At 32.9% G+C, this 19,801-nt stretch overlaps 1 long non-coding RNA gene across 2 annotated transcripts in view; it reads left to right on the top strand.

Annotated features, from left to right (window-relative positions):
• LOC122712108 overlaps positions 1–19,801 on the top strand; it is an 81,171-nt gene that overhangs the window by 30,077 nt on the left and 31,293 nt on the right. For both annotated transcript variants that reach the window (XR_006346263.1, XR_006346262.1), the window contains exons 2-3: positions 7,406–7,572; positions 19,067–19,115. This is a non-coding gene — a long non-coding RNA (uncharacterized LOC122712108). The remainder of the gene's footprint in view (positions 1–7,405; positions 7,573–19,066; positions 19,116–19,801) is intronic.

Below are 19,801 nucleotides of genomic sequence, written 5' to 3'. Positions count from 1 at the left end.
TCTCCGATCAGATTAAACTACACAAATTTCGATTCCAAATTATCGTTTCGTTCTTCGAAAAAAAAAAAAAAAAAAAGGAATCCACTCGACGAAAATCCAATATAAACACAAAAGACTCAAAAGCACATGTTGTTAAGTAAGAGAATAAAAGATTCTCAAAGTCAATTGAATGAAATTCGCGTCACGGAGCGCAATCGACGTAACGAAGCACAAGGTCGGCCATAATCGATATAGAGACGATTTTTTTTTCTTTTTCTCTCTCTTTCTCTCTCTCTCTCTCTCTCTTTTCCTTTAATTCCAACGGAGAACACTATACTCGTGGGTGTGCTTTAAGTATCCGTAAATCGAGATCCAGAAGTTCTTGCTTCTCTCGCAGTCCGCCTCCGCTCGAGATATCGCGATACGAGATACTATTTTTCTCTCTTTGTCTTCTGTCCCTTCTCTTTTCCTCTCTTTCTTTATCCCTCTGTCTCTGCCTCTCCTCGTCCTGTTCGCGGAGCTCGAGTGGAATTACACGAGGCGCGTCCGTGTGTCCTTGCAGACAACACCCACGTCGAGTTACGAACGCTTGCACTCGACGACGACGACGACGACGACGACGATGCTGCCTCCTACCTTTTTATTATCTTCTTTCCGCGCGACTCTCTCGCTTCAACGCAGGCAACGCTGGCTCTCTTTCCTTTCCTTTCTTTCTTTCTTTTTTTTTCCTCTCTCTTTCTTTTTTTTCTTTTTTTCTTTTTTTTTTTTTTTCCTTTACCCGCTGCATTTACCTACAGCAACGTTTCCGGCAACTGGTCCGCACGATTAACCGTCTCGCCCGATTTCTGATATTTACGCGACGATCGTTTAATCACGGTTCCCGGCTCACGGAGTAGTTTATTTCAGCGTAATTTCTTTTTTAAATAGAGTTTATAAGAGTCTGTGTAACAGTGTTTCTCAACTCTCTCGTTCTCGAGTTGAGAACAGTTATTTGTTTCGTAGCTCAACGGGTAAAGAAGAACGAAATTTGTTCCGAACTACATTTACCATATTGGATAAACTCCTAAAGCGTTAAAATTTAGAAAGATAGAAAAATATCCGCGTGATTCATTCTTCCCCGTTAATTTTCTTTCTTCTTCTTGGAAGAAAAGGCTATTTCTCTTTAAAAAAAAAAAAAAAGAAACAAAAGAAAGAACACGTGAGGGGCAAGTGAGATTATCTTCGTCACCTGTTGAGGGCAGATGGCTGAACCAGCTGAAATTTTACTTAACGTGTATCTTACGGACACGTTTCCTGGAGAAATAAAAAAGAAAAAAAAGGAAGAAAGAGGATGTGCAGAAGACGATGTAGAGAGGAAGTTCAAGAATGCCAACAGCTGATACGATTCTGGCCCTTCTTTATCAGGTCATCATTCGAGGCAAAGAGTAGAAAAAAGTACCGTTTTGTCGTGGATACGATCTGACGACTCTTCGTTTTCGAGAAAACGAGAGACAACCTTTTTTGGAAAACTTTTTTATGGAAAAGGAAGGGAGCCGACATTTTTGCAATATTCACGGTTGATTAATGTTCTCGAACGCGACCAAGATGGCCGGATAAGGATGATGCTCGCTGCGTTTGGTGATTACGTAAGGGATTCCTTAAAGTTAAAGGGACGGCGGGGTTAAAGGGGCACAATGAAATTTTTAACGAGACTATTACACCGAGATTCTGTTGGACGATAACAACGGAACGAAGGAAGGAAGATTTTTCGTGTTTCTGCGATCCCATACTCCAGATCCCATGTACGATAAAGAATTGTATGAATCTTTTGAACAACGAAGTGAATTATTGCAAAAAAAAAAAAAAAATTATGGACACAAAAACGGAAATAGAATATTTCTAACAAAAATTGTTTTGATTAAAAGATTTTTTTTTTTTTATAATGATCGACGTACACAAATTGAATATCCGACGGAATAATACAATTGTTGAATAAAAATAAGACTGATTGTACAATCTTCGCAAAAAAATTTGATTGGCTTACGAATTTCTTCATTTGTGAAGATAATAATCGCATATTACGCTGATTATCGCGTAAACACGCGATGCTCGTTAACGACAAAGTGTGATGGGAAATTTGAATGTTCATTAAATATTAAATCGAAAGCGGAATCGTAAAAAGAGCACGCATTGGAGCGAGGGGGAGAGGAAGAGGTGGAGGAGGAGGAGAATGTGCCCTCCCCCCCGCCTCTATTTAGTTTTTTTATTCCAGAGACGAGTTAACGATCCTCGTTTTACGCAGTTTCATGGGAGATTGGCGTCGTTTATTATAGTACAACCGGTTGTAATGGTGACCGACCATCGATCGCGGTGCACACTGTGCAAAATTATTACGTCATTATGCGCCGTTAAATCGTGATTAATTGCATTTCACTAGGTAATTCAATTGGACATTTCCTGGAACGAGTGAACGCGATAAATATCAGTTAGCCTAAATGTAGATCTCGCTTGTTATTACGATGAATACGCGTTATTCGTTTCGAGTTTTCACGTTTCGTCTTTTCGACGATCTTTGGGATCGTGAATATATATATATATATAAAAAAAAAAAAAGAAAAAAATCTAAAAGCTAAATGGAGATTATCCATATGAATTTCCCCTACGATTTAACACTTTTAATTAATATACGACATGTTTTGGAATTACGTCAAGATTAATGTAGAACAATTTGATTTAATCCTATTGAATATTAAACGATGTTTAACGCGATCAATATTTATTATTGCCAATATATAATGATAATAATATCGTTGATAATTTTAACAACAATATCGTAATTTTAATTTTTAATAAATGTTATAAATAAATTTTTTAGAAAAGAAAAATTGTAAAAGAATAAAAAATTAATAACAATATCTGCGATACATGAATTATATTTTGCAAAAGGAATCATTATCATATATCAAGTTAATTATCAGATTATAATTGTAAAGTGATACAGACTTAAAAATCGATTGTCAAAAAAATATATCCAACGAATTGAAATGAATCAAACACACACGCGCACAAATTTAAATCGGATATATACGGTATGACGCACGATTATCTATCCGTGAATCATATTAGAATATTCCATGAATCTATTCACGTACTCGATGCATACAGGAACAAGGAAGCCTATACTGTTAGATAACGTGACTGTCAGTTTATGACTTTACGTTCCAGCCCGAATCGTAAACCGTTTCGTGTAGAGCTTCTGTTTAGGGAATATCGGCCGGTTATTGCCTGGTGGAAGTGCCCTTCGACCAATCGGAGAATTAATTTCCATGATGGACTGTTCCGAATTTACGACTGAATTTGATTCTACTCGCGTTTAGAGAATTATTCGAAAATAAGCGACTGGATTAGATAGAGTGGAAATAATATTTATAACGTCTCGAAAATAAAATTTTCTCCTTTTGTATATCATTTTTAAAAAGGATTGATAAATTTAAGAATCTAATATATATATATATAAATTTTGTTGATAAATTTAATACGAAAATAATTAAAAATATTCATGATCACGATTCATTAATTCGTTGTTTATTTGTAAATTTAAATTTTCCCTGGATTATTAGAGATTAATTTATCAAAATGTTATCACTATACAAAGACTGAAAAAAAAAAAAAATTGCAAACAATTTTTCGTGAATTATGGGGCAACAATAAATCAACGATTTATAGGAAAATAATGAGTAAGATGGAACAAATATGTCGGCCTCGAAAATCCTCAGATTTAAATACCATATATTCTATCCAATAGTGTTCCAATAGTATTTTTATCCCGCCATTTTTTATCGGTTGATTTATTTCTAACCGTACAGGAGATCGTTATCCATTCGTCTCTAAACCATTTTTGCCAAACCATTTTTTTCCAAAATCAATTATTGCAATTTCATCAATTGTTCATATAGGATTAATAATTATAAGAATATTAACTTTTATAAAATTAAGATTAATTGGAAGATATATAATAATAATTTCTCATGGATTAAGATCTTCAGGATTATTTTTTTTAGTAAATATGATTTATAAACAAACTAATAGTCGATTAATATTTATTAATAAAGAAATAATTAATTTTATATCTTCAGCATTTTTAATGTGATTTATAATATTTTCATCAAATATAGGATCTTCAGTTTCAATAAATTTAGTTAAGGAAGTTATATCTGGTATATTTCATAGAGAAAAGCAAAAAAAAAAAAAAACCTCCATTCAATCATGGAGATAACACTTACATCATCTGAATCGAATAACCTGACCATGTTAAGGTCTCGTTGCGTGCATGCTTTATGCTCATCAGTCGTATAAGATGAAGTTGAAACGTGGTGTGTAGGTTGCACCAGCCCACGTACATATAACAATTCAACGTATCAGTAATTATCTGGCAATTCTTTTCCACTAGAGCAAAATAGTCTTTTCATTCCATTTACTTGAGAAGGAGTTAACAAGTAGATTTTTAGATACATCTAAAGTTCTAACCTTAGAAAATTAAAACAGAAAATTTCGATTCGATTATTGATAAATCAAAGAACGAAATCGTTACAAATTATATATCTTATATCTTTAAATATATATAATTTTTAAAAATTCAGAAACGTCAATCATCTTAAATTAAAAGCATTAACAGTTTAACATCGATTAATCCAATAATATATAGCCTCGTGCAACGTTCTATACATATTCCAAGTTCGTCCAAATGTTTGAACATTTAACCCAAATACAATTAATAATCACGAAAACATTATAACGCTTGCACAAAAATGTTTAGAAATAAAAAAAAAAAAAACACTTGCAATACCGTATTAAACACACTACTCGATCTTTCATCCATTTCTAACCTAACCTCTCTCTAACAACACAACACAAATTTGACCGATCGAGCACAAGCAGCCTCTTCATAAATCCCTCTCCAAAAGTCTAGATAAATCTCTATCCGGGTTCCCGAGCTATCCATAACGAAGAAAAATGCAAATTCAGTCTCGAGGGGGGGGGGGAGGAAGGGAGGGAGGGAGGGCTTGATCCTCCGTCGAAGATCGCATCCACTCCCTCGACTTCCTCGTTTCCATAAAGAAGTGAAAAAAAAAAAAAAAAAAAAGAAAAAAAAGGATCGGTTCCTTGCGGCCGGTGACACACCTTCGGCTCGTGGTGGCGACGATGATAGGCGCGTGACACGTGGGCGGCTCTCGTCAGTGTTTCCTCGACAAAGGGGAGAAGCGCGGTTGTTCGGCGGTTGACGCGGTGATCGATCCGGCGGATCGGTGCTCGATCCTGATTTACGCCCCCCATAAATAATGCTCCCCTTTGCGCCTCCGCGCGAATCTTGTCACGGGAATCTGTGCGCGTGGAGGCCGGTGGATCGACCGTGGGTTCCGCCTGGGTCATCGATCCGTCAAACTGTCGATCCCTTGCCTCGAGCGGTGTTACGCGGAAAACGGAGTGGAGATGCGTGTCATAAGCGACCGGAGGGGGAGGGGAATTGGTAAAGCGTTATCTTCCATGGGCTTGATTGGGAAACGTTAGTATCTTAAGTACATCGAGTGATAGAAAAAAAGAAAAAAAAAAAATAAATTGTCTAAATTATATGTTAATAATTAGGTAATACTTGTGGATTTTAGTTTTTGAACGTTAAAACATTTAGACGCGTTGTGTTATTTGATATCTTTGAAATATAAATATGGAAATATTAATTTATTAAATTTATTGATTTAATTTATTATTTTTTATTATTTATTTAATTATTAAATTTATTAAAGACTACTTTGTCGATTAAATTCAATGCTATACTATTCTGCAATGTAAAAAATTTTAAAAAGAATCTATTTAAATTTTTAATCGATATTGAAACTTCGATACGAGAATGAGCATCTTAGATGGTAGGATAATTATTCAATCGTTCTAAACATGGAATAATAAAATATCTCAAAAATAGGTATTTTTAGGTTAGGATTAATTCTTGCCCGATTATATTATAGGAGGAAGGGGAACAAATATACACGAGAATTTTAACACGATTCCGTTTACATCGAATTTTTATCTGGAACGTCTCGAATTCGAGACGCTCAAAATTATTTCGTCGCACCCTGCGTGCGCGATTAAAACGTGTACGCATGAATCATACGGGCGTAATTTTCCTTACGTCAGAAGAAACATAAATATCCAAGATGGCTTCCGCCGGCCGCCCGTCTAAACAGACTATAATTGGCATTCGATACGTTTGATTACCTTAATAATTCCTCCGGTTATTAATGCAAGCGAAAACAACACCGGCGGAACATCAATGCGCCCCCCCCCTCCCCCTCCCCCTCCCCCCGTCATCCGATCTAATTATTCCTGTTGACCGTTGTTAATTGAATTACGCAATAAATCCGCGTATAATCGGATATTAAACGGGGGCATGCGTAACGATTTCTTAAAGTAATCATTTCTTATGGCGGATTGGATTGTAATTGATCGCCGGCCGTGCATCACAGGGACCGATCATCTCGCCCATAAACGACGGTAATCTCGTCTGGATGCGCGTAAAACCGGTGATCGTTAACCAGATCGTAATCCACGTTGGACGTAGATGAAATGGGAACTGATTCGCGATACCAATTTTTTATGGGGGCTCTCGTCACGTTCGAGGATAAAATATATATATATATATATATATATATATATAGTAAAAAATAGGAGGGAAATTGTATATTTTCACGGAGAACGCGTAAATTTAGAGATATTTAAATGATTGGATGGATTTAACAATTCGTTAAAGCAACTTTTGATTTCGATTGCTCACTCGTTGAATAATTTTATTATTTTATTTATCTGCTATTTTGGGTTTTCCTATGTACGAATGAAAAAAGAGAGGATAAAATATAGATGTATGAAAATATTTATTAACAGGATTAATTTAGTTTTGTGTTTTCAATTTGATTTTTTGTTCTTTTTTTTTTTTATTTTATTTTACTTTTCTCTTTGCATTTTACTTTTTTTTCTTACTTTTTGTTTGTCAGTTTTTTTTCTTTTTTTTCTTTTTTTAATAAACAGTTCCGTGCTTGGGTTGAAATTTGAACGTATTAAATTTGTAGAGCGGCGTAAATGTAAATTGCGCGCGATATTTTACAGAGAGGCAGAGTCGGATTTGCAAAGCTTTTATTCCCCGCGTAATGTTTTTAAACGATTTCGTTTAGGGCGGAATTTCTTTGATCGTTGAAGCAAAAAGTAACGTATGCAGGCCGGTAAGACGGTAGATTTTTATATCATACTTTAAGTCACTTTTACGTTTTTTGAACAATTTCAAGTAATGAAAAAAAAAAAAAAAAAAAAAGAAAAAGAAATATAATAAAATTTAAGATAAATACCACTCGTTCAAAATGTACGTATATCTAACATTTGGATATATTTTCTATTTTTCCAGTGTCCCCAATGACGAGGAAATATCGTCGTTCAAGAATCAATCAAGGAGTTAATCAGAATCTATGAAGTTCGTGGACGAATATAGAAATAATAGCTTTTTAAATGGCGAGTGCGTGAATGAACCGAGGCTAAATTGTTCGCAAGGTTTCCCAGAAGCTTGATCTCGGGGTACGTATGAAATTTAAAATTTGAATATTCCTGGCAAGATGATTCACGAGCATCGAATTCACGGAATTCGAGAGCACAGAGGCCTGTTTATTAGAGGAATATTCCGGCCCGCTTGTGTTCGTTACTTAACACAAGGTTATTTGGCACTTAAGAATAATTTACGAGGGCTGGCCTACCGTACGCTCAGCATCTGGCCGACGATTCGGTCGCTACAGAAAATGCCGGGCTAAGGAACGCGAGGGAAAATATTATGATTTCGTTTCCTCGTTCGAAATTCTGCAAATTCGATTTCGATAATTCGCAAATGAAAATTAATTTTACTCGTTCACAAAAGCTTCCTTTTTCCTTTACAATTTTTCTAAGTTGGTTAATTTATCTGTCATAAATGTTATATAAATTCGATTGAAAATGATGTTCGATGTTCTTTGACGAGTGAATATTTGATATTTTTCTTTTTTTTTTTTAATGAAATGAATTTGTAAAGCGAACTTTTCTTTTACAAAATAATGGATAATTGGTATTAGTTTTCGATGTTAATTATTATTAAATTCCATCATTAAAAGATTTCGAAAAACGATTGTCAGAGCGTATGTAAATCGAATTGTTCATCTATTCACTACTATTCCGCATCTGGCCATTAACAATTTAGCCTTCAACGTGTACTTTATATTATTGTCACATTATTACGTGTTGCTTGTCCTTGGTAAACTTTATGTGACTGCATAATAGTTAACGCGTTTAGATAGGTTCACCATACACGCGAACCTTCCTGTTTTCATGAATTAATTATGACTTAATGACGTCTCTTTTCAATGACACCTATGTGACTCATTTCTTCCTCTCGATAATCGAACGTGTATTTTTGTGAAAATTTTTCTCTTCGATGATTCAAACTTTGAAACGCTGTTCCGTGATTAAATATTTTAAATATAAATCTTGTGGAGCTTTCTAGAAAAAAGTTTTTTTTTTTTTAGGAACACGTAACGCTTAATACTCGCTCGTAATTTATTTACAATTGAAAATTTCGCTCTCAAAAAGAAAAATAATAATAAATGGAAAAAAAAATGGATACTCGATTATTCGTGTTTCGAGTGTTTTCAAGTGTTTCAAGTCATTGTCAAGTGTTTCGAAAGCAAGCACCGTTGACTACGACGCGAAGAAGCAATAATTATTATCGACGAAGTTGCAACAGATTGTATCGCCGGTCAATTAGCACATCGTTCAACGAAAATAACACAATAAATTACTTTGTACCAATTTGCTTTCTGTCTGGTTAATGGGGAATCAATTTAAAAACAAAATGATGCATTTTTTTAAAAAAGAAAAAAGAAAAGGAATAATTGATAAATGTAAATTTATACGTTTCGAAATGAAACGTTAATTAATAATGCAGTTTAATTCTTTCAACTCGAATTCATAAATTTCTATTTTGTAATTAGATAATCGAAAACAATAAAACATACGAAAAGTTATGAATTATTGATAAAAATTAACCAATTAAATTAGAAAATTAGTATTTAATTGCCGTATAAATTTGATCAGATAATTATTAAAAATTATATCATAATTTTTAATAATAAATATATCTTTAATACTTGAATTGTTTTCAACAAACTAGCTCAGTTAAAATATCATTTGGAATATTTTTCATTAATTTTTAAATAAAATATATTTCATTAATTTTAAATAAAATTCTAGGCGCATTCAGAATAATAATAATAATATATAACATGTGAATTTTACATATTGTTCAAATAACATAATATTTTGTGTCTCTTTATTTTACATACATTCATCGTGCCATCGCCGAAACAAATAATAGGGGATTTCTCTGGAATCTAGTGAATTTCGCTAGGTACTATGACGTGTGCCCGTATTCACGCAGCTCTGTTAACGATTCGTCATTAAAATTCAATTGGTTTCGAGCGTTTCGAGGATGGAAAGGAAAGATAAAAAGCGGGAAAAGAGAAGAAAAAAAAAAGCTGGATGATGCACGGACATATTTTTTTCTTCACGGTTACGATTCACGGGGATTAATCTTCTTGGCGTAAAAACAGCTCGAGAAGAACAGCTCTCGACTCTGCGTAGGCGTGCAATTTTCTTCTCTTCCTATAGCACCATAATTATTCGACAGAATTCGTGCCTCATTCTGAGATACGGTCAACGACCAACCATTCTCGAAAAATGAATTTTATTTTTCAAGATATTTTGTCGCGAAAAAAAAATGGACGAGAAGAAGAAATTTGAAATTAATTGGATCGTACTTAGAGAAATTATCTTTTGCATTCGTAACATATTATTATTTAAATCATATGACGTAATGTGATCCTTTTTACTCGAATACAATTGATATTTGTATTTCCAATCGAGGTTATGTTAAAAATTTTACCGTCTATTATGTGATTATGGATTCTAACCTAATTCTCTTCAAATCTCTCTCTTCTAACCTCTTTCTCCGCGATAAGAACTTTTACATGTTTCAATTAATTACACAGCTATTTTAAATCGAATATCTTTACCTTGCAATTAAAATATTTTTAAAGTCTTTTGAAACACGCATGTACGAATTATCAAATCATGGTAACTAAACTCGATTAAATAAGCAAAAAGGCGTTCCTCGTTTGTAACCATACCTTCAAATCTTCGATCTTAATTATAACATTAATTAAGAGTTTATCTATCCGGCAATTAGTTACCGATTGCCCAACGTTCTATCGCGGATTTTTTATCGCGTTCGTATCAATTCCCTCTTTCCTCTTGATAATAGGCGGGCCCCGCCACTTTTATAAAATGGGAACTGGCTCCGTGGCACGGGTAAACCGCACGTGTCGAGTCCCGTGGAAAATTAGATTTCGCGTAATTGCATCGAATAAGTGGAAACGAGAAGCGGCCAAAGGTAAAAATAACAATCACGATTTTACGTCGGTTTAACCCTCTCCCTTCGCGCGTTGCGGTAACCGTTCACGATGCAATTAACCGTGGAATGCTAAACAGTCGCGATTTCGACCGGCCATTGTGCCAAACGAATACACTCCCGCCTATTATTTCTTATTTACCGTGTCTTTTTTTAGCCTTGCTCATTCTTTTCACCGTGCTTCTCTCCCGATTAGAAAACTATTCTCTTCGAGGTAATTCCTCCCATTCATAAATTCAATATTCCTCCCAATATTTTCTTTTCTTTCTTTTTATTCAAATACTAAGTTCGATAACTCATATAAGAAAGATATAAGAAAGATTAGATTCGAAAAATCTTTCGAAAATAATTAACCTCTTCGCACAAACATTAACGCATATAATATATATATTTAAATTAAAATTATTCTAAATAAAGAATAATAATTTCATTGTAGAATCTTTTATAATAATAAGAACAAAAAAACTCGACACATCGATAATATTTTATCGACAATCTCTAAAGATATTAATTAAAAAAAAAAACATATAAGCAATATCAAAATTATCGATCTCTATAAAAATAACGAAAAAAAAAATTGATTTCCTAATCAGAGAAAAGGTCACCGACCGATCAAAAAAAAAAAAAAGAAATGGGAAAAAAATTTGCACGAAGCAGTCGAAACAGGGGTCCTGTCAACGGTTGATGGAAACGGAGAAATAAGAAGCGAGGGAGAAACGAGGAAGGAACTGGAACACAACGGAACGAATTCGAGGCTTTGCGATGGGATGACGTCATAAACCTTATTTATACCCGCGCGTGTTTCAAGCGTACAAGAACGGTGCCGTTATTCGGGGCACACCTCGGTTGAAGCGGGCGCGGATGCGGGCGGAAATACGTGGATACACACGCGCGTGCACACGTCCGTGCTTGCGGTTAAACACGCACCGGAGCACATCCTACACCGGGTGGATTGCGTCATGCAGACAGGCTGCGTTGTCGGGTTACGAAATCCTGGAAAATCTACGAGCCCACGCGACCCAATCGATTCCTTCAACATACACCTATCATGGAATTCATAGCGTGAAACACGCGATCGGAATGAGATAGAATTGTTCGATATACGGGGATGTCTTTTCCTTTGTTTATCGTTTGTCGCGTCTAAAGTTCTCACGCGAGGATAAAAGTGTGCTCGCGCGATGGGTAACGATTTTTACGTTACCGATTCAAGTAGGTCTCGCTTTTATTAACGATTGTTCGGACGAAATTTTTATGCAATTAAAAAAAAAAAAATTATATCGTCGAGATGTTTCGATATATGTTCGCTATATGGGATGTTCTTTTCTTCGTTTATTGCATTGTCCAAAGTTTCTCACTCGAGGATAAAAGTATCGTATTTGCGCGATGGGTAACGATTTTAACGTTACCGACTCGAATAGGTTTCGCTTTTATTAACGATTATTCGGACAAAATTTTTTCTTTAAAAATAAAATTTGCATCATCGAGATATTTCAAGATATTACGATAACGTGATGTTATCAAGAGAATTAAATGCTAAAAAAAGAAAAGAAAATTACCGAATAGACGAATCGTCACGAATACAGTTTAAGTCGAAACTTCAATTAAGTTAGTCCGTGAAAAATGTTCATCGACAATTCCGTGTTGCTAAGCTGTGCATCGTGAAAAAAATTTTACCCTTCTCTCGAATATTGTGATTCTATGGTAGATAGATAGGTAGGTAGGGTAGAAAGGAAAAAAGACATACAAAAAAAAAAAAAAGAAAGAAAGAAAGAAAGAAAGAAAGAAAAAAAGGAAAAATAGAAAGGAGGAAGGGAATAAAAAAAAATGAAATGGAAGAAAAAAAAGAGGGGAAAAGCCGATTCCCAGGCACGGAAATGGAGAGAGTTGAGGTGAATCCACAAAGCGGCTCGCTGCCGAGAGATTGTCCAGAAAAAAGGCAAAAATTAAGGACCGAGGGAAATTCGGTTACGCTTTTGCGAATCACGAGCTTGCCATGACATTTGTGTGTGTACGCGTGCGTACATGTGCGCGTGTGTGTACACGCCCTTATGTATACAAAGGTAGAGGATAGAGAAAGACTGTTGCGACGCGTTTTCCGCACGCATGATGGTTAAGAGGAAACAGAGGAAATATAAAATGAATTACAAGTGGAACGGACACGTTTGTGTCGGCCATCTTTTACGATTAATACGAGAAAAATGCATGTTTTAATCTTCGCCGTTGAAACTTCTCCGCGAGCGTCCTCTGTGTTGTACGATATAAGATAAGATAAAGCTTGTGAAAATCTAACTTAAACATTATTTAAATATGGAGACATATTTTCGTGATTAATTCTGACAGATGGATATTGTTTTAGAGATAGACGTTTGATTGTGTAAATAGAAAATTGTTAATTTGTTATTGTTGGCTTGTGTCATATAAGAATCATCTTTAAACAATTGGATTAATAAAATTTTGATAAAATTTTATAAGTCAAAATATTATATTTTATTTTGCATAACAATGCAGAGTTTGTTTGTTTGTTTTTTTAAATTGGTGGATTTTAATTATAATAAGAAATAGAATATTTATTTAAAAAATATAATGATACACGTATTAAAATGAAAATTAAATTATTATGGAAATCAGCAACAAAAGAAAGGAAGAAGCGGAACGGTAGAAAACACTATTTCACATGTAATTGTGAAATAACGAACGTCTGGCCTCATAATGCAGGTGGTAGTACAGCCAACAGTCCCTGAATTTAAAAGAGCTCATTAAAAGAATGCAAGGAAGTTCACTGACATTGAAAATGGCCCATGAAGATATGTCGTGTATACGTGTTTCGTGAATGATACGTCACGTTGTCTAACAGGTGCAAAAATCAATTTATCATCGTTCAATTTTCTTTGCTTGTATTGCAGATAAAACACAAGATGGAGCCATCGCTCGATGTAAATTTTTGTAAAATATTATTATGAATTCCGTAGAAAAATAAGATATGAAGTATGTTATGATCATGAATGTGAGTATAGTAAAATAGATACCTATGATGATGTACTCGTCTATAGTATATATCTAACCTAAAATAATATTTATTTATTCTTATTCTATACGTTAAATAATTTTTATACAGTTTTTTTTTAAATTTATTATTAAATATCACGTCATAAAATTTATAATAATATTTTAATAGTAAACATATGAATAACAGTTTAAATAGGATATATATATATATATTTGATAATGATATCATGTGGAAAATCTCACGAAACATATAATCTTACAAAGTATATCTTTCATACTGTTATCACACGGAGATAATAATATTTTCATTATGCTAGAATAAAATATATATATTCCCAATTTAAAAAAAAAAAAATTTATTTCTATACGCGTGTGCGTAACTGTTGTCAGAATCTGGTATAACTCCAAACACGAGACTATGTATATACCTTTATGTGCATGATATATATATAGTGTAACACGAAACGTTTTTATTTACATTTTAGCTTTCGATTCATTTCACCTCGATTGATTATACTTTCTAAATATATTGTAACATATTGTAAATCATTTTGAATCGTGAAAAGTAAAACTAAAGCTTCGCAATTTCTTTTTTTAATCACGGTCCGATATTTCAATTTGTTTTTGACATAGAATAAATTAAATTTTAATTTTAAATAAAATTGTTATATAATGTAACATAGTTAATTAAATTGATACGATGCATTATATAAAATGTTGTACCCGCGATGAAATTTACATGAGCAATACAAATTATTTGCATGAGAACTATATAAATATAATAGTGATAAAAATTAATGGAAATTTTAATTAATGCTAAAGAAATACGAAGTCGTAAAAACTGTATTAGATTTCTTTGTAACGTTTTCATATTGTATAAAATAATCATTATTTTAGGTTTTTTATTTTACTTATGGAACAAATGTTTTTTTCATTTTAATTTGAATTTGCATATATTGTTTATGCGTATACAACCGGATGTTTTTCTTCTATAGTAACTGTTTCTAATATTATAATCTCGTTGTATTATGTAAATCGTCTTGCTAGAATTGATTGGATTGATACATAATAACGCACATGTATGCAAATGTCTTAAAAAAAGTCTCAAATTGGCCAGGTGGGAGCGATCATATTCATCGTTGTATTATTCAAATGTGTTGATTATGGCCGAAATTTCGTCATTACAAAATCGATTTCAAGCGAGAAAGATTAAAATAATTATGAACGCTTATTTTTATTGCTTTTAATCATCATGAAAAAGAATAAACCGTGTCTTTCCATTCTAACAAATTTTGTTACTCGCTACCGATCATGCTGTTCTATTTCAACAAAAATCAACTAGGTCGTCTACGATTTTAAATGAAATAAAACTGGAGAAGCGGAGCTTTCAATTACATTTATAACACAATTATCCTAACAAAATAATCTAATAAAGATCAAACGGTGTTCTGGAACCAGGTTCCAGCCAGAGAACTCTCCTTTTGTCGGCGCTCTAGAATTTAGGTCATGTTTAGATAGAGATAGAAAAATATCGTCTGCTGAGAGAAGAAATCTATTATTCTTTGAAAGCTTTTTAGTTTAGCCTTATTCTCGTCTCAACTTCAATTTCTTTCGAAAATATTTGTCGTTTATAATCCTTTCCTTAAAAAAAAAAAAAAAAAATTATTTCTCAATATCTTCCAATTATTCGTTAAAAATTGTATACACAATTGCCATTTAATAAATTCAAATAAAATTAGAAAATATCAATTGTTGAATCGCACAAGAATTATCATCTTAAGAGGTTAGTAGTCGACGAAGTGTGTAAAGCGCGCGAAATTTGAAAAAAAAAGAGTGACAAAAGCGAAAATTTATTTGATGACGTTACAAATGTCGAGGAAACAAAACAATCTCCCAGTGAATAATTCAAAAGCAACGAAAAGAGTCTGGAGGGCAGCGAAGACGTAGTCGATAGAAAATTATTTCTCTCAGGAGGAGCAGATATTCTCTTTGTTCCCTTTAGTTTGCCTTTTATCCGACCGGAGGAAATTCGATTTTATCATAAGCCGCTGTCCTCTCTCCCCTCCCCCTCCCCCCATTCTGCAGTTGCCTCTTTCCACTCTTCGCGACAGACAGCGCTCTGTTATGTCATAAATAACAAGAAGGATACCGTATGGAAAGTCCAAGAAAAAAGGGGGGCACGTGCGCCCAACGACGATTTTGCCTGCGAAACCATTATATACGATTTTGTTTAACATAAGAAACCAATAAAGTAGAAATGTTTCTATCGTGCACGCTCAAAGCTTTCTCTCTTTCTCTTCGAATTCTTCCCATCGAAATTTAATTCCATTCCACCATATACGAGGCCAATATGAACGTTCCCATATAAGGATTCGAGACTTCGCAGTGATATAACTCTAATATATCCAATCTTTCGTTACTCTTGAGATATATATATATATATATTATTTATTATCCGTACTGTACATTTTTATAATTAATAAGTAAGTAATAAAAAAATTAGAAAAATCGTATCATTTTCAAACTTTGAAATTATTCTTTCGATTCCTTGGAAAAATATCACCATTGCGAAATAAAGTTTGAAATTTCTCTTTGAAATTTCTGGGTCGTTAGTGGAACAGGAAAGAATTAAGAGAGAAGGAGATGATACATCCAACGATATCGGTGGAACATTCTCACAGGATACAATGGAAAATGTGCAATGGTGTCTACGTTCCCCTATCATATACTGGGGGAAATTGAAAATCCAGATTTTTCTCTTGGTTGCTTTTCACCCCACGACTTTACCCTTGCGGATTCCTCCGTTATCTGCCGCTGTCTCAAACTGCATCGAATTTGTAGGAAGAGGTTTCGCGTTACGCTCAAGAGGACTCGAAACATGAAATATGTACCAAAGTGATATCCGGATTTGCTTGCGTGTCGCGGACACGTTTGTTTGTTTTGGAGAGGATACCACCAGAGGAAAATGTTATTTCTTGTTGTTGATTCTTTCACTGATCTTTCGAATAAATATTTCCTCGACCTCCTTCCTCCCAGGGTTTTATTCGGCTACCTCCTACGGTGTATTATTCTTTAAGATGATATTCTCGAAACGTAGAAACGATTTTGGTAGCGTTTCAATTTCGATTTATGAGATATCGTTGATATCGGTAATATTGTATCGTTGCGATTTTATGTCAAAATGTGAGTTTTTTTTTTTTTTTTTCTTTCTATAGATATTTCATTTCTAATTTTTCAGTGTAATAACAGTGAATTTTATCGCATTAAGATAGAAAAATAAATTGCTTCTTTTGAACAAAAATTGCTTTTTGAATTTAATTCGTTGCTATGGGAACGATTCGAGATTTTAACTAAACTAGTGTCGTATTTGCATTTTTATGAAAATTTGATGAAACTCGTAATTAAAGATCAAATCTTAATGATGTGAATTATAAAAAAATATTTTCACATAAAAATTATATGAAAGATAAATTCATTGAAGCTGAAATTAAAATATTTTCCACCGTTTTCTGATTATCCCTTGTATTTCAATTTCACATTTCATATTTTGAAATACCGATTAAAGTATAATTATTACGTAGAATTATATCCCGTTTATAAAAGTATCTGCGTTATGTTATAACGTATTTTTGAAAATTTTTGCCCAATTTGTTTTTCATCGATAAATAAACTTGAAAAATTTGTAGCATAAAGTTAAAATATTACGAATTAAATTTATCGATCAAAGTTTTAAATACAAACGTGAAAATAATGTGCAATAATCTCAAGACTGTCTGTCATTCTTATTTTTTTCATGCGTACGTAATCGTCAACTACGTGTATACGTGTACGTGTATATATAAATTTTTACATAACAAAGGGAATGAAGTTTCAATTCAATATTCATAAAAACTAATATAAGTGTACAACTTTAAAAAATATTTTTACGTAAAATATTTCAAAGAGAAATTGTCCCGTGGTTAAAGTTTTTATTGGATTAAAATTGTTTCGCGTGCACAAAAACCTAATATATCCGTAATAAAGCTTGAGTTGACTCGGAAGATTCTTCATAACGGTGGTGGAGCATTTTTCATCGTTGGGATACAGTATCTCGTGATGAGACAAATCGGTAGATAAGGTTTATGCAAGCAAACGCCACGCTATGAAAAATGAGGGATTCGCGTCTGAAGAAATTCCATTGAATGGAACTGATAGATGTTATTAATCGCGCGGGCGTATCTCCGATCTGCAAACAATTTGTGACGTCACTTAAGGCGAGCCTTCTTTGAAATTACTGGCTCGAAACTTGGGAGAGGGGACATAAAGCGATTCGCCATCTTATTATTAAACGGAAAATTCTTCCCTCCTCGCCCTTTTGAACGTGTCCTACACGAGATATTTTCGGTTGAAAAATTCTTCGAGAGAGGTTAATTTTACATACCTCGTATTGATCTTAGATATTTAATATATCTTATTTTTACATTTTTCCATAAAATTTCTTAACAATTTTATTTATTTCTTTTACTTATTTATTAATTAACAATTTTATTATAAAACGAAATTTTGTATGAGGAAAAAAATCTAGTCGAATGTGAATGTGAACCTAACCTCAAAAGAATTTTAAATTGTAATTCAATAATAATAGAATTAATAATAGGATTTATGACGTGGTTTATTTTTAATATATTGTATATTTAATAATAACATTCGAGAGAGAGAGAGAAAGATTTCACATTTCAGAAAGATATATAAAATAATTCTCCTGATCGATTCGATTAAAGAGGTCAGACTGTACCGATTTCAAGGGATAAAATCAAGTGTATTCAACGATAGATTGCATTTTCCAGGTGTATTCTTTGAACGCAATGGAATATCTTCGACGTTCGCTTATCGATCCGCATCCTGAATGGTTGGATTTCGTTCAATGCTGGTGATGTTTAACAAAATCCGCGGTAAGATTCCATGGATACGAAAGTTAGAGAGAAGGCATCGTTGATGTCTGTTCGACACGATTTCCAACGCCCTGTCGATATTTAGGAGACGGTCATAAATCTCCGCGAGCAGGGGAAATTATTTAAATACAAAGGATCGTCGATGTCATTCATCTCTCGTTGGTAGATCTTCCGTTGAATGTATACAAACGAAACGGTATAACCTATATAAATCGTCGTTTTTAATGCTCGTCAATCTCTAGTCGGGGTGGCCCGGGGTTTAATTGCATTTCTCTGATTGTTAATTAAATAATATCACGGAATGGCGTTTAATAGTTTTCGATGCAAAAGAAATTATTTAATGGCCGATTGATTTCCACAGTTCTGTTTTATTCAAACGTGAAACGATTGATAAACGATGAATTCGATTTATAATGGAAATGAGTCCGTTGAGCTTCTCTGAAGTTTAAAATTTTCTGATTTTTATATTATATTTCTTATTGTACGATAATTAAATTGATTGCTCTACTTTTTTTTTTAAATTTGAAATTTAATTATAAAAGCCATTTGGAATATATAGATATATAATGGGGATATATTTTTAGGTTAAGTGTTTATGTTGATTTATATATTTTTTAACAATTCAATTTCTTCTTTGTTATAGATATTAATCAGGAAATTGGAATTGAAGATTGTGACGCTTCAAAATTTCGGTAAGTACTTAAATTAAAGAGAAATCAAATACATTTTTATGTTTTTCTATAAAATAATATGAATCGTTTGATTATTTTATTTTAAAAAATAATCTTGTGTTTCTAAACTGAAGAAACAAATTGGTTTTTTAAAATGATCGTAAAGTAATATCATAAATAAAATATGGATATGATAAAATGTTATAATTATGAATATAATATATAAATTTATGCATTTATTGATAATGCAATATTTACTTAATTTTATATCACCAATTAGATAACTTATCAATAAACGATATTATCAATTTTTAGAATATGAAATAAGAAATAAAAAAATTATACTAATACATGATGAAATATAAATCAAAAGTAACAAAAGAATTATAAATAAGAATTGCATAAAATTATAATTATAAATTTAACATAATTTTATATATCTAAAGTGACATGATATTTTTTTCGATTATTTTACTTCAAATAATATTTTTTATTTTTAATAAAAAAAATCTCTCGAACATGTTTAAAGCTTGATAAAAATTAGAATATTACAAGTGGCCACTGGATATCTATATTCTTTGCTAAAATTACTCTTTCGTTGTAAAATGTGTCGTAAAATGGAAACTCTTATTCTCCACAGATTTATCAGCCTCGTTAAAACTTGGAATAATTATTGCTTAATATTCCCGGTATTACGTAAAACTGAA

This window comes from Apis laboriosa, unplaced genomic scaffold (genome assembly GCF_014066325.1).
Source record: "Apis laboriosa isolate Shangri-la unplaced genomic scaffold, ASM1406632v1 scaffold19_cov150, whole genome shotgun sequence".
In the NCBI taxonomy this organism is placed as follows: Eukaryota; Metazoa; Arthropoda; class Insecta; order Hymenoptera; family Apidae; genus Apis; species Apis laboriosa.
The sequence above is the reverse complement of the archived record's forward strand: the minus strand, read 5'-3'. Positions and strand labels throughout refer to the sequence as shown.